This window comes from Delphinus delphis, chromosome 2 (genome assembly GCF_949987515.2).
Source record: "Delphinus delphis chromosome 2, mDelDel1.2, whole genome shotgun sequence".
NCBI classification, from domain to species: domain Eukaryota; kingdom Metazoa; phylum Chordata; class Mammalia; order Artiodactyla; family Delphinidae; genus Delphinus; species Delphinus delphis.
Genome location: NC_082684.1, coordinates 69,201,644 through 69,214,148, shown reverse-complemented (window position 1 = coordinate 69,214,148; position 12,505 = coordinate 69,201,644). Strand labels below are relative to the sequence as shown.

The 12,505-nt window shown below is 34.9% G+C and overlaps 1 long non-coding RNA gene across 1 annotated transcript; it reads right to left on the bottom strand.

The window, feature by feature from the left end:
• Window positions 1–654: 654 nt before the first annotated feature.
• LOC132419588 (uncharacterized) lies at window positions 655–9,729 on the bottom strand. The gene is made up of 3 exons (XR_009518211.1): window positions 9,598–9,729; window positions 3,072–3,247; window positions 655–1,887 (listed from the first exon to the last, which is right to left on the bottom strand). It is a non-coding gene; the product is annotated as an uncharacterized lncRNA (long non-coding RNA).
• Window positions 9,730–12,505: the final 2,776 nt, after the last annotated feature.

The following is a 12,505-nucleotide window of genomic DNA, read 5'->3' as shown; positions in this document are numbered from 1 at the left end:
TAACGTACCAACGATGTGCAAACACATCTTATGAGCAGGTGCTAAACTGAGGTCATTGCTGGAAGGTGGAAGTTTTGGCAGCACCAAGAACAAAAGATTCCTCCTAGGCGTAGTTTGGAGCTAAGAAGTAAGAATCATGTGTAAGGAATGTTCCAGGCAGGATAAAACATTTGGATGCTTTGATGACAGTGTATGGAGGAGGCCTCCTATTCTATTAAACCTTCATTTCATAGATCACAAAGCAATCCTACTCCTTACTTAAAGATATTATAATATAAAATATTTTCTCCTGATTAAGTAATGTTCTGATTGTTCCAAAGTGAAAAAGGAATATGTGGCCCTTGACCCTTGTTCCCTGAGGCCTGACTTCATAACAGTGAATCATGAAAACAGTACAGAAATATCCAGCAGATTCCTTTTGCTCAGCTATTCCCTGTAGACTCCCTAAGTAGTCTTCACCTCTAAAATGTGTTCCATGTTGCCAGTATATTGCACTAAAGAACAGCCAAAGGCTATGTGACCAGTTCTATATCCAGGGAAGATATTAATGTGAGTTTTCTATACATAAGATAGAGGAAACATTCTTTTCTTTGCCATGTATAATCCTAAGAAAGTTTTCTCTCTGAATGTTCACAGAATTATAAAGTGAGGGTTTCTTTTTATATTTGTGGAAATATAAGACAAATTGGATCTTCAAAATGTTATAGTCAAAAGAAAGCAACATTCTTTATTGGTTCATGGGAAAGGTGTACAGAGATATCAAACATTAACAGTCTATAAACCTGAATTATTGGTCAGAGAATTGAATGTAAACCAAACTATTACCCTGATCCAATCCCTCTTTCCTTGCAGTCCTAGCACGTGTGCCTGTGCACACGTACACACACACACACACACACACACACACACATAAATACTCTCTTCTAGTACTCTACTCCATTAATTCTCTTCTCACTATTGTCTTGACAATGTATTCCTTTCTTCTGTCTCCTTCCCTCAGCCTAGCAAAATCTTTTCCTCAATTCTACTTTCAAGTTATAGCCTTATCTTCCTTTTGTAACTCTTTTGTTGTACCCTTAACATTTGACATTGTGAAAATTTTGTTACTGTTAGACAATCAATCACCTACACATAAAATCTAGAGAATGGTGGACAAAAGTTCTTTACTTTTCCTGTTTAGCAGGATCTCCATGTCCCTCCAAGGAAAGACACGAGAAAAATCCCTTTTCTAAGTTTCCTTCTCATTGCCCTGCTTCCTTAATGCCCTCTACCCCCAGGATCCTTCATCTTCTTAAACGTCATCTCAAGCTGTCAGTTTTTTCCATCTGGTTTTCTCTGTATGGAAATGCGTGCGCGCGCGTGTGTGTGTAGTTTCAGGTCCTCTGAGTATTTTGCTGTTTTTGGCTGGAGAATAAAGGAGAGTATAGTTATCTAGCAGTATTCAGTAACTCTCCTGAAACTGCTTTATTAAGATCATCAGTAAGACTCAAATGTGTCTTTTTGGTCTTCCTCCTCCTCTTATTGATAACTCTAGTATTTGAACCTTTCTATTAATACTTTGTCATTTTAACTGGCCTCCGGAACAAAATTTCTATTGGTTTTCATCCTATAACTTAAAAAATTCCTTTTCCGTCTCCTTCATGGGGCCTCTTCTGAAATAACAGGGAGTTATGCCTAAATATAGGCATTGCTGAAGGTATGTTTTTGGCTTTCATCTCACTTTGCATATTTCTTTGGGCCATGATATCTCTTCTGATTCATTGTATGTAGATGATGTTCAAACTGGTACTGAGGAGGTGACATCTAAACTGGGTCTTGAAAGATGAGTGGGAATTTATTAGGTGGACGACGGGAGCAAAATCTGTTCAGAAGAATGGTACTGCGTACCTAAAAATACAGAAAGATAAATCAGTACGGCAAATTTTGGGGTACTGTCCACAGTGCACAAGAGTGTGAACTGTGCCCCCCTGGTCCTTGTTAGAATATTAAGAATAAGAGGGACCTGTGGAAGATGAGGCCACAGCAATAGTAAAATTATTCGTGATAAGGAGTTAACATTTTATTCTTTATATCAGTATACTCTAAGTATGTTTTCAGACAATGGATTGCCAAAAAAATTGGCATAGGTATGTTTAAAAAGCTCATAATCACATGAATCCAGGCTCATTAGCTTGATCACATTTAAACAGATTTCTCTACTAGAGGGAGCTCTTTATAGCCAATTTACCCTGTGACCCTCTTAAGAATATAAGATGCAGCATTTGTCATGGAACTCTTTGGCATTTTCTAGACTATACATTGGGAATCTGCTTTAAGTAATGGAGGTCATAGAAGTATTTAACTTGTATTTTTAAAGATGACTCAGGTAGCAGTACAGAAGAAAGATGGCTTGAAGATATTGTAAATAGGATAAATATTGCCACATGTAGTCATGTAAGAAAGGAAACAAGAGGATACAGGAAGCAAGATGAGTATTGAAGATTTGCTCTCAATATAATCGGTGAGAAAATGATGTTCTGAAAAAAGCAATGTCACAGGCAATGATAATGGAGAGGAGTAAGAAATTTTTCAAGAGCTTTTTTTTTTTTAAGAGCTTTTTAAGAGGTAGACTCAACCTTCTTTTTCAGCTTCTTTAGGAGTAGACTCAACAGGATTTAGTAGACAGTAGACAGCGGGAGATGGGAGAGGGAGGGAAGAGTCCAGTACAGGACCCTGATTTCTGATATAGGAGCTGTTTGAAGAACTATGGCATGATATGGATATTCAATCCAGAATGAGGTGGTGGCAGTAGGGGTAGGGCAGTTGCAAGGAGAGTGCTACGAAGTGAGAAGCATGTGAAAAGGTGGTGGAGGAAAACCTCTACAATTTGCATGAAACTGCACACGCTCTAAAATGAACATTGTTTCATACCATGTGGCTAAGTACAGTGAATAATTATCTTGTGTGATTTACTCTCTCAGGGATTATTCCTAATTTATTTTAGTAACATTTATTTCTATATAAATTTGATATGTTTAGTTGCGATTGAAGCTTAGGTAGAACTCAGGTCTGGTACTAAAATAAAAACTCACCATTATTTCCTGTGTTAATCTCTTAAAATAATCCCATTTCTGTCAAGCAAACATATAACTCATTCTCCCATAAAAGAGGCTGGAAACCAGGTTTTTCTCTATTTCTCCCCTCATATTCCAGTCCTACTGTTTCATCTTTTTAATATCTCTCATATGCAGAAGATCCCAAAGCAATCCTGAAAGGCACAAAAGTAGAAGTGAACAAATAGACATATATTCTTGGGTGGGAAGACTTAACATCATAACTATGTCAACACAATAAAGATATCATTAGGTTTTCTTTCTCCTAAAGCTAAACAGAGTTTAGTTGGAAAAAGAAGTAATAAACCTAAAATAAAAGATAACTCTGAAAAGGAGAATGAGAAAAATTTATCCCTAGAAGTTGTTGGTACATATTACAAAGCTTCCGTAATTAACCACTATGGAATCCACGCATGAAAAGATAAGTAACATAACATAAAAGGTGAAAATGTTTACAGTGACTTTAAAATACAAGAATTTGACTGTGTATCCTTAGCTGGATATATTCATAGGTCCAAAAATTGAAACTTGAAAAGATAACTAACTGTACAGTCTGAGGATTTGTATTGTAGGTAGCAGTATTGTATTGCTACTATGAGACTGTTGTCTTTGTAGCAAGGGAAAAGGCAAAGGATTTATGGTTATCATTAAAAACAAGGAGTGCTGGCATAAGGGAAACAGGGAAAAAATGTAAGATCAATACATTTAGGTAAAAACCATATACTCCTGAATTTGAATTGGAACTCACAATAAATATAAATAATATGAACTCACAGTAAACTTTATCTTTAAAAAGTACACATTTCTTGGCCCTGTCCTCTAGAAACATAAAAGCAATGAGTAACTCTATAGCAATGAGCACACCTAGAATTCATTTGTGGTCTCTAAATACCATTTCACAGTAATACAGTATCCTTGGAGAATGGTTGATTCTGAGTGCTGAGTAGAAAACTTAAAAAAAGATGATCCTGGGACATCTTGTCATACAGGAAAGAAAGCTCTCAAAGGCTACTAGGGTTGTATCAAAAAGATTCAGAAGTCAATTAAAAAGCCTTCCTATGGGGCAAAGATAGGACAATTTGAACATCAATAAGGATAACTGCAGTAGATTGAAATACATCAAACATATCTTAATGTATGAGTTCATAATTATTTTAAAATAAAGAAAATCATTGGTAACTTTGGAGAAGGCTAGAAAAACAATTCATTTTTTTAAGAACTGGTTCATAAAGAGCAATAGATATTTATCCTGCATTTCCTATATAAATTATGAGTCAAGGTAATCAAATTATTGATGTTTGTATTTATAGTATTTCAATTAATAAATTAAAATGAATGAATTAGAATATCATCACTTTTTAATAGTTGCTGTAACACACACAAAAAAAGAGACAAATATTATGTGCCCCTTGATACTACACAGCACAACCTATAAAAAATTCTTGCCCTCACCTCCACCAAAAAAAAAAAAAAGAAAAGAAACCTAAATCCGATCAAGCTTTAAAATATAACAACCATTTTCTAGGAAATATAGGAGACGGACGATCATTGTAAATATTACCATGAGTGTGTAATCAGCAAATATTGTCTGTCTCTTTAATAAATAAATTTCAAGATAAATTAAAAAACAGAAGATAAAACTAAAGATGAAAAATATTTATGAAACATCATCAACTAATTACAATAAATGGACATTATTTGAATACTGATTCAAAGAAATGAATTACAAAAAAATTTCAAATAAAAAAATTAGGGAAATTTGAACACTGACTACATATTTGGGATTGTTCAGAAATAGTTAATTTTTCAGGTATGATAAAATTTTTTTAGATATTATGGTTATGTTTTTTAATGAGTCCTCATCTCCTTATTTAGAAATTTAGTCATAAAACCTGTAGTCACATTAGGTAGGTAGGAATAGAGATAAGATTGGTCATAAATTAATAATTTTTGAAGCTGGGTGGTAAATATTTGGGGGTTCATTATATTATTTTTTTATTTTGAAAAATTTTGTAATAAAAGGTAAGAACAAGTCTCCTATTATTTTGTCTTTCTTTCTCACATCAGGTTCTTGTTTTCCTTTCCTAGAAGATTGCCACAGTAACTAGTCTCACCAACCTGAATTTTTACCCAGAACATACTCATTTAGATTCATCTTAAAACTTTCACGCACAACTTTCCACCAGTAGCTACTTTGCGTAAAACTTACAAATGATTCCTCACTTTCCTCAACATAAGTGATCATAAGTTTATTCAAAATAAACTTGGTTTGACATCAAGGATAACTTACAATCTGTTTCCATTCAACTCTCTGACCACTTCCTTTATTTCTCTTTGTGAACCCAATGCTTTAGTCAAAGCAGTCTATTTGTCCACCTGTCTACTTGTCCTTAAAAAAGATGTGAGAGCTCCACCTCCACCTTTGCTCTTGCCATGCTCCCTGAGTAGTTGCCCTTCCTCTATATTTATCTTATTTATTCCTCAAATGCCTATTCAAGTCTCATCTCCTCCACGTAGCTTTTCCCAAAGACTTTTCAACTATGGTCAACTCTCTCTTATTTGAACTTCGGTAGCAATTACTTTCCTATAACTCATTTTATTACATGCTACTCTTCATAGCTAGTGTATTTTAATGTACTTACTCTACCTCTCTGACAGCAGGGACTAGGTCAGATTTCTATGTACTTAAGCACAAACTGCAGCGCCTTATACATAGTAATTATTCAATAAACGTTTGTTGATGTCGTTGCTGTTAGTGCCACCATTATCATTGGTTGTAGTAGTGTTGGTGGTGATGGCGATAATGATAAAGGGAAGTTTATTTGACAATACTTATCAGAATCCCAGGAATTCTTCATTGAGATGGCGTTGGACCTAAAGACTTATAGCTGAGTTAGAGTACTGATTCATAAAACTGTAAATTCAGCTTTTCTGTGGTCCCAGAAGTCTAGTCCATATGTCCAAATAACTTAATCCTGCTAATTAAGATGGTTTAAAAGATGCGAACAGGGACCTCCCTGGTGGTCCAGTGGCTAAGACTCTGCGCTCCCAATGCAGGGGACCTGGGTTCAATCCCTGGTCAGGGAACTAGATCCTGCATGCCGCAACTAAAAAAAAGATCCTGAATGCCACAACTAAGACCCGGCGAAGGCAAATAAATAAATAAATAAATAAATATTTTTGGTAAAAGATGCAAACAAACAAAAAGAAAAACCAAACAAAATCCTATTTCCAAAATTCCTCATTGGCTTTATACTACTTAAAGAATTACGAATGTCTTAATATAGCTTTAGAGGTTTACAATCTGCTCTAAAATCCAGAATCAAATTTCATTCTCATTATTTCCCTGTATATACACTCTGCTTCAGTTAAAATAGTCTAATTTTAAATATCATTGGAAACTTTCCTGTTCTATTTCCATTAAACTTCCTTAGTTTAGAGCTTCATAATGTCTTGGATTTTTTAAATTCCTTTTCTAAACAATGACCTGGTCTCCAGACATGCTCCCTTCCAGTTCATTCTTTACCCAACCTTCACCAAAGCCCAAGAAAGATTTATCCTGCTTAAAATTCTTCTATGACTGTCTTAGCTATAAAGGCTAAATGTTTTAACCTGGTGTACAAGGCCTGTTATGATATTCACTTTCATTACTTCAAATGCCTGCTATATGCTAAGGGCTTCCTATAGAGTGGCAAACAGTGTACGACCTGGCCCCATGAGCTTATTGTGTAGTGAGGGAAAAAGGGAAAAAAATCAACGCACATAAGTATATGATAAAGGACAACAGCTATGACAGAAAAAAATGCCAGGAGAAAGAAATTTAGGGAGACATAAATTAGACTGATCAGAAAAGGCTGAAGTAACGTTTACTCTGTTTCCTTCATGTGGAGAAAAAGTTACAGAAGATAAAGACTGAGAAGGCTCTGAGGCTAGAAAGCGCAGTGAAGTTACAATATATACCATCTGTTTGTGTTCATTACCTGCTTGATATAATATTAGTTTTTAGAACAATTGATGGTCAGAAGGCTCTCAATATAAATTATGATAACCCTTTGTATTACACACTGTAAATATTTTTCTATTCTGCCATGTGTCTTTTATGTTTATAAACTTTTTTTTCTATCAGAAGTTTAAAATTTCAGCAGTCTTCCATAGGTCTATGGCTTTGCATTTCCTACTTTCAATGCAAGGTTATTATAAATATTCAGACAGATCTTCTTTTCTATTCTTATAGTTTTTTTTAAACATTTAACTATTTAATCCACCTGATTTTATTTTTGACATAACATGAGAGGGAAACTTTTCTAAGTGGTTAGCCATTTATTGAATAATAATAAGGATTAGCATTTATTGTGGTTTACTTTGAGCCAGATACTCTACCAGATGCTTTACATTTATTATCTCTGTCAATTCTCATAACCCAACAAGGTAGGTAAGTGTTATACTCTCCTTAACTTTCATATAAGGGAGCTGAAGAACAGTTAAGATTTGCTCAGGGTAATACAGCTATTAAACATAGCTGGAATTAGAACCAAGAGTTATGACCCAAGAATCCATTCTCTTCACAAGTACATTGTACTGACTCCCAAAATTCTTCTCTCGCCCATAGATGTGAAAGTTTTCCTTTTTCATATAATAAATTTTTATTATATATATTGAAATATGTTACTACTTATGCTGTTTCTGGACTTTATTTACATATATACATACATATTTTCATATATATACTTATGTGTGATAGTTTTAAGGTGAATAAAGGACTGGTGATTAGTGTTCCATGTTTCTATGCTTCTATTAATTGACTGACTCATTTAATCAAATTATTTTTTCATACTAAAACGTGTTCACTACTTTTACTCTCAAAATTATCTCCTCAGTTCCTCTGCTATTTTTCTTATATTTTCTCACCTTTTCCTACACCCAACTTGATCACAGAATTTGCACTAATAATATTAAACCCCATACATGGTTTTCGACTACTTTTGTTGTAAGTCCTTTCATGTAATATAAGAAGAGATTAGTTTCTAATTGCTATCTACTGTTCTGATGTATTACAGTTTCATGATATTGAATACATTGAAAAATTAGAAAAACATTCTTCTTAGTTCCTACTCTAAAAACATAAATGTTATTTGCTCTCAGGGTGTGTTACACACAAACTTTAGTTGTATTTTGAAAGAATGCAATATCTGTTACACATTATGATCTCTTGAGATATTCTTTAAAAGGAACATTCTTTAAGAGGAATGTTTCTCTATAGGATTATTGAATTTCCATAGGCTCCATTTTTCCTTCCTTTGCAGAGCTGCTGAATTAATCAGAATTGCCACGTGCTCTCTTAGAGACTCCTTCAAATGACTTCTCTCAACTTAATATACTTATATTAGATGAAGCTATCAGTGAGTTATTGGGACATATTCCCTGCTCTGTACATTGCAGACTAACACTGAATTGGCCACTTAAGAAAACTGCATTAACTCTTTCAGGCCACCAGGGTGCCATTTAGGGCCCTCATGTAACATTTTCCTTAAACTAGGTCATCATGATGTCATTTAATCATTTTAGAGTAGTGAAATAGATATTTATGAGATGGCCCCTACTAGTCTGAAAGGATTAGTGTAGATCTCCAAAGCCTGTGACCTGTTCCAAAGCCAAATGGGATGAACTTCTCTCAGTGTGCCAGTGATTTTCCAGTTCTAGCTACAATTCTCAGAGAGAATGTGCAGCATTTAACGATGGAAAGGAAATCAGTTGAAATTCCACTACCTAGTTCAATAAAAATTATTCATTGAAAAATTATTCCTGTTCTCTCTTCATTCCATTCCTGTTTTCAAGGCATAGCTCTAGCCTAGTTCAGGGCATATTAGCTGGTTGTCTATCCTTACCAGAAGACACTCACCTAAGAGAAATTGTCACTAATGGTAGAATCATAGCACTGGAAGCTACCTTTTGAAACTATCCGGTAAAAATGGAGTTCTCCAAGTAGAGCCCTTGTTAAATTATCTTATATTAATAGAAATTATCCTGCTTTTAAAGTTCTCCAAATTTTCTTTCACTAATACGACACTATTCTATACTGAGATAAAATTCCCTTTCTGGTGTCTTACTGAACATGTTAGGATTTGAAATATCATCTAGCTGTTCTCTGTAGAAATTTCTCTACTAAGTAACAATCTTTTGACCTAATCATGCAAGATCTGTGAAATTGTCAGAATTTAATATTTTTATAGCCCTTAGCACAACCTACAGGAGATGTATGGGAAACTGTTTATATTGTCACCTTTTGTGACAATATAATGAGGTGAATGCTTTAGAAATTGGAAAAAAAATACATGAAAGAAAATGTTTCACTGCATTAGAATAAAATTAGCCTTTAAAAAATTCTCCAAATTTCCATTTCCATATCTATTATCTGCCTATTTTTAACTGGTTCAAATTCCCAGATATGCATTTATTTATCAATTCTGTGCAGAACTTTTATATAATGCAAGGAACGATATTATACCTTGTGATGTCATGTTACTGTATTTAACAGATATTTTAAATTGTAGTCATTCTCACATCACTGTTCAGAATCGAACACTTCTCTATGTAAATAAGGCCGCCTGTCCCACGGTTGTTCACTTTCCATGATTCGAAAGCAAGATAATGGAACTGGAAGAAAAACAGTATTTTAGATTAGGGAAAGCAAGGTTTTCCAATTTTTATGGGGAAAAATTCAGGTTTAATTTGGTTTATGTTCATAATTTTCCAGAACATTTTCTTATTAGACTTCTATGAAAACACAGTACTTACTGTTACATTTCCCATCTTCATCTGCAAGTAGGAGAGTGTCCTTTAGGCTTAAAGCTCCATTCAAAATGCCACGCTAACTATAAAAACGGGTTTGTTTGCACTTATATACTTAGCTCCTTATTCCGGCCATTGTGTGTTTTACACATCGCATAACAGAGATCTATATTCTGAGTGCTCAAGGCAGTCTTATGTGGGTTTGTCTCTGAGCCAGATTTATCTTCGTATTTCCCATTATAGCCTGAAAGAACCGTATTAAGGAAACCTTTCTTTTCAGTTCCCGCTTGTGATTGCTAACATATCAAATTTATTCCTTCGTAATCCAGATCATTTTCCAGCAGCTTTGAGGGCTGCATGTAGTAGTTTGTCAGAGAGCTCATAGTAACCCTACACTGACAGACCAAAAAGCCCTTCGACTGTCACTTTATGTCATTAACAATTTTCTAAAGCCATTACAGATGGGATGGACTGATTAGAACTGAGGAGGGAGGATCTTTTTCCCAGCCAGAAATATCCCTTGAGACTTTCACGCCGTGTGAAGTTTCTAGTGATTAATGGGAGAAAAATAAGGCCGCCTGTCTCACAGTTGCCATAGACTTTATTTGGGAAAGAGCTTATTTATATTTGGTGAACTCTCTGGATAACTAAACATTAACTGGCTAACTTAAAATACAGATAGAGCAATAGATTTCAAATGATATAATACATGTCAGTTTTAGGTCCTGAGGTTGGATTTTTTTCTCCTTGTTTGAGTATAGCTATTATAATTTAATGTCAGCACTGTTCTAAGATGAAAGTGTTTATCTTCCCCTGGCCTTTTTCCCTCCTCTTCTGCTGTTTTATTTCTGTAAATGAAAGCTACAGCTGGAATATTGTTTTACTGCAAATCTCACACCAGCACTGTCAGTTGTGATGTGACACCAGAGATTCTTATCTGTAGGTTGGGTTGGAATTATTAAACATTCTCACATTGTGCAAAGTGTTGGGGATGAACAGCAGTGCAGTGAGGTGCATCCAACACTTCTGTCTTTCCCACCTGATCCTTGAAATATGACTCCTTTAAAGGGCTAATGTTCACTTTCTATAGCTTTATATAGAGAAGTGACAGTACTCAAGAAGTAACATGAACTGAAAATTATAGCAACTTCCCATCCCTCTGTCTTAATGCATGCTTTCAAAAGCAATCTTAATGGCAGACCTCATTTGAAAAGAAAACATTTGGCCATTTGTGATTAAGAACAATGAGATTTTTATGAAGAAAAATTGCTGGCAGCCTAAATATTGGAAAATATTTACATTTAGTTTTTCACTTCTTTTTTTCAAATAACCTTTCCTATGGCTATGATACCACAGCAAAGAATTTTATCAAATTAAAGTGAGAACTAAGCCCCATGCTTTTCTTTTATGAAAATTATTATTAAAACTGTGAAAACATAAGTGCTCTTACATTATTGCAGGTACACACCATAATTATGTATTATTTGCCATCTTGCTAATGCTTAACAAGACAGGGAATTTTCATCTTCAAAGCAGTCCATAAATGTTAATCACTGTGACACTTCTGGAAGGCTGGAAAGAAATAGTGCCTACAGTTTAAAGATAAGGAGACAGAAGGGAGATGAAGTGATTTGTTCAGGATCACTCATCTGGCTGTGACACTCAAGGGTTCCTGGATCCCAGCTTGGAGAGGACATTAAATCCATTTCTCAGAGCCTTGACTTCAAATACACATTAAGGCTCCTGGGTCACTTAAATGCTCTGCTTCAAAGCTAACACTTATACTCTGTAGAGAGATACTTCCAAAAGTTGTATAGGGCAAATCAGAGCTGTGGGATGATATTTAGGTTACACAGATTTTCCTAGAAAGTCCAAAATATGTGTCCTGTGTTCTTTGTTTGCTTGAAATAGGAATGGATAGCTGAAGTGTTCTATTAAATGGGACTCTTTGGTTACAAGTCCCCAAAAGCAACTGAATTAGTGTGGTTGCAATGATCAAAGCTATGGTTCCAGATAAAATACAGGATATCCAGTTACACTTGAATATCAGATAAACAACGAATACATTTTTAGTGTAAGCATATCCCAGATATTGCAATATCTTTATCTATGTGACAGTCAAATATAACTGGGCATCCTGTATTTTTATTTGCTATCTCTGGCAACCCTAATCAAAACTCAGTTTAAACAAGCTTAGGTATATATGAGAATTATTGACTCAGAAAATCTAGGAAAGGTTTAAACATAAAAAGGGCGAAAAGGGCAAAGAGGCAGCTAGTCTAAGGATCAGCTAGAAGTGACAACATGAATATCGTCAGTATTTACTCCTTATTGTGCATCATATGGTGGCTGCAGAGTCACTGCAGACTTGCATTAGTGGGAAAAAAAATGCTTACATTTAATGAGTTTTGTGTTTGGAAAATTTGCCGGTGGGGAGAGAGTGGTTTACTGTTCTTCCTCCTTCCAGATTCAGAAATACTAGGGAAAAGCTGTGATGGGTCTAGACCTGGGCAGGTGGCTAACCTCTGGCGTAGTCAACTATGATCACTGCATAGGTCATTGAATATAAAAATATAGCACCTTTCACAGAAACTAGATGAGTAGAGTAAGACTAAGAAGCAGAG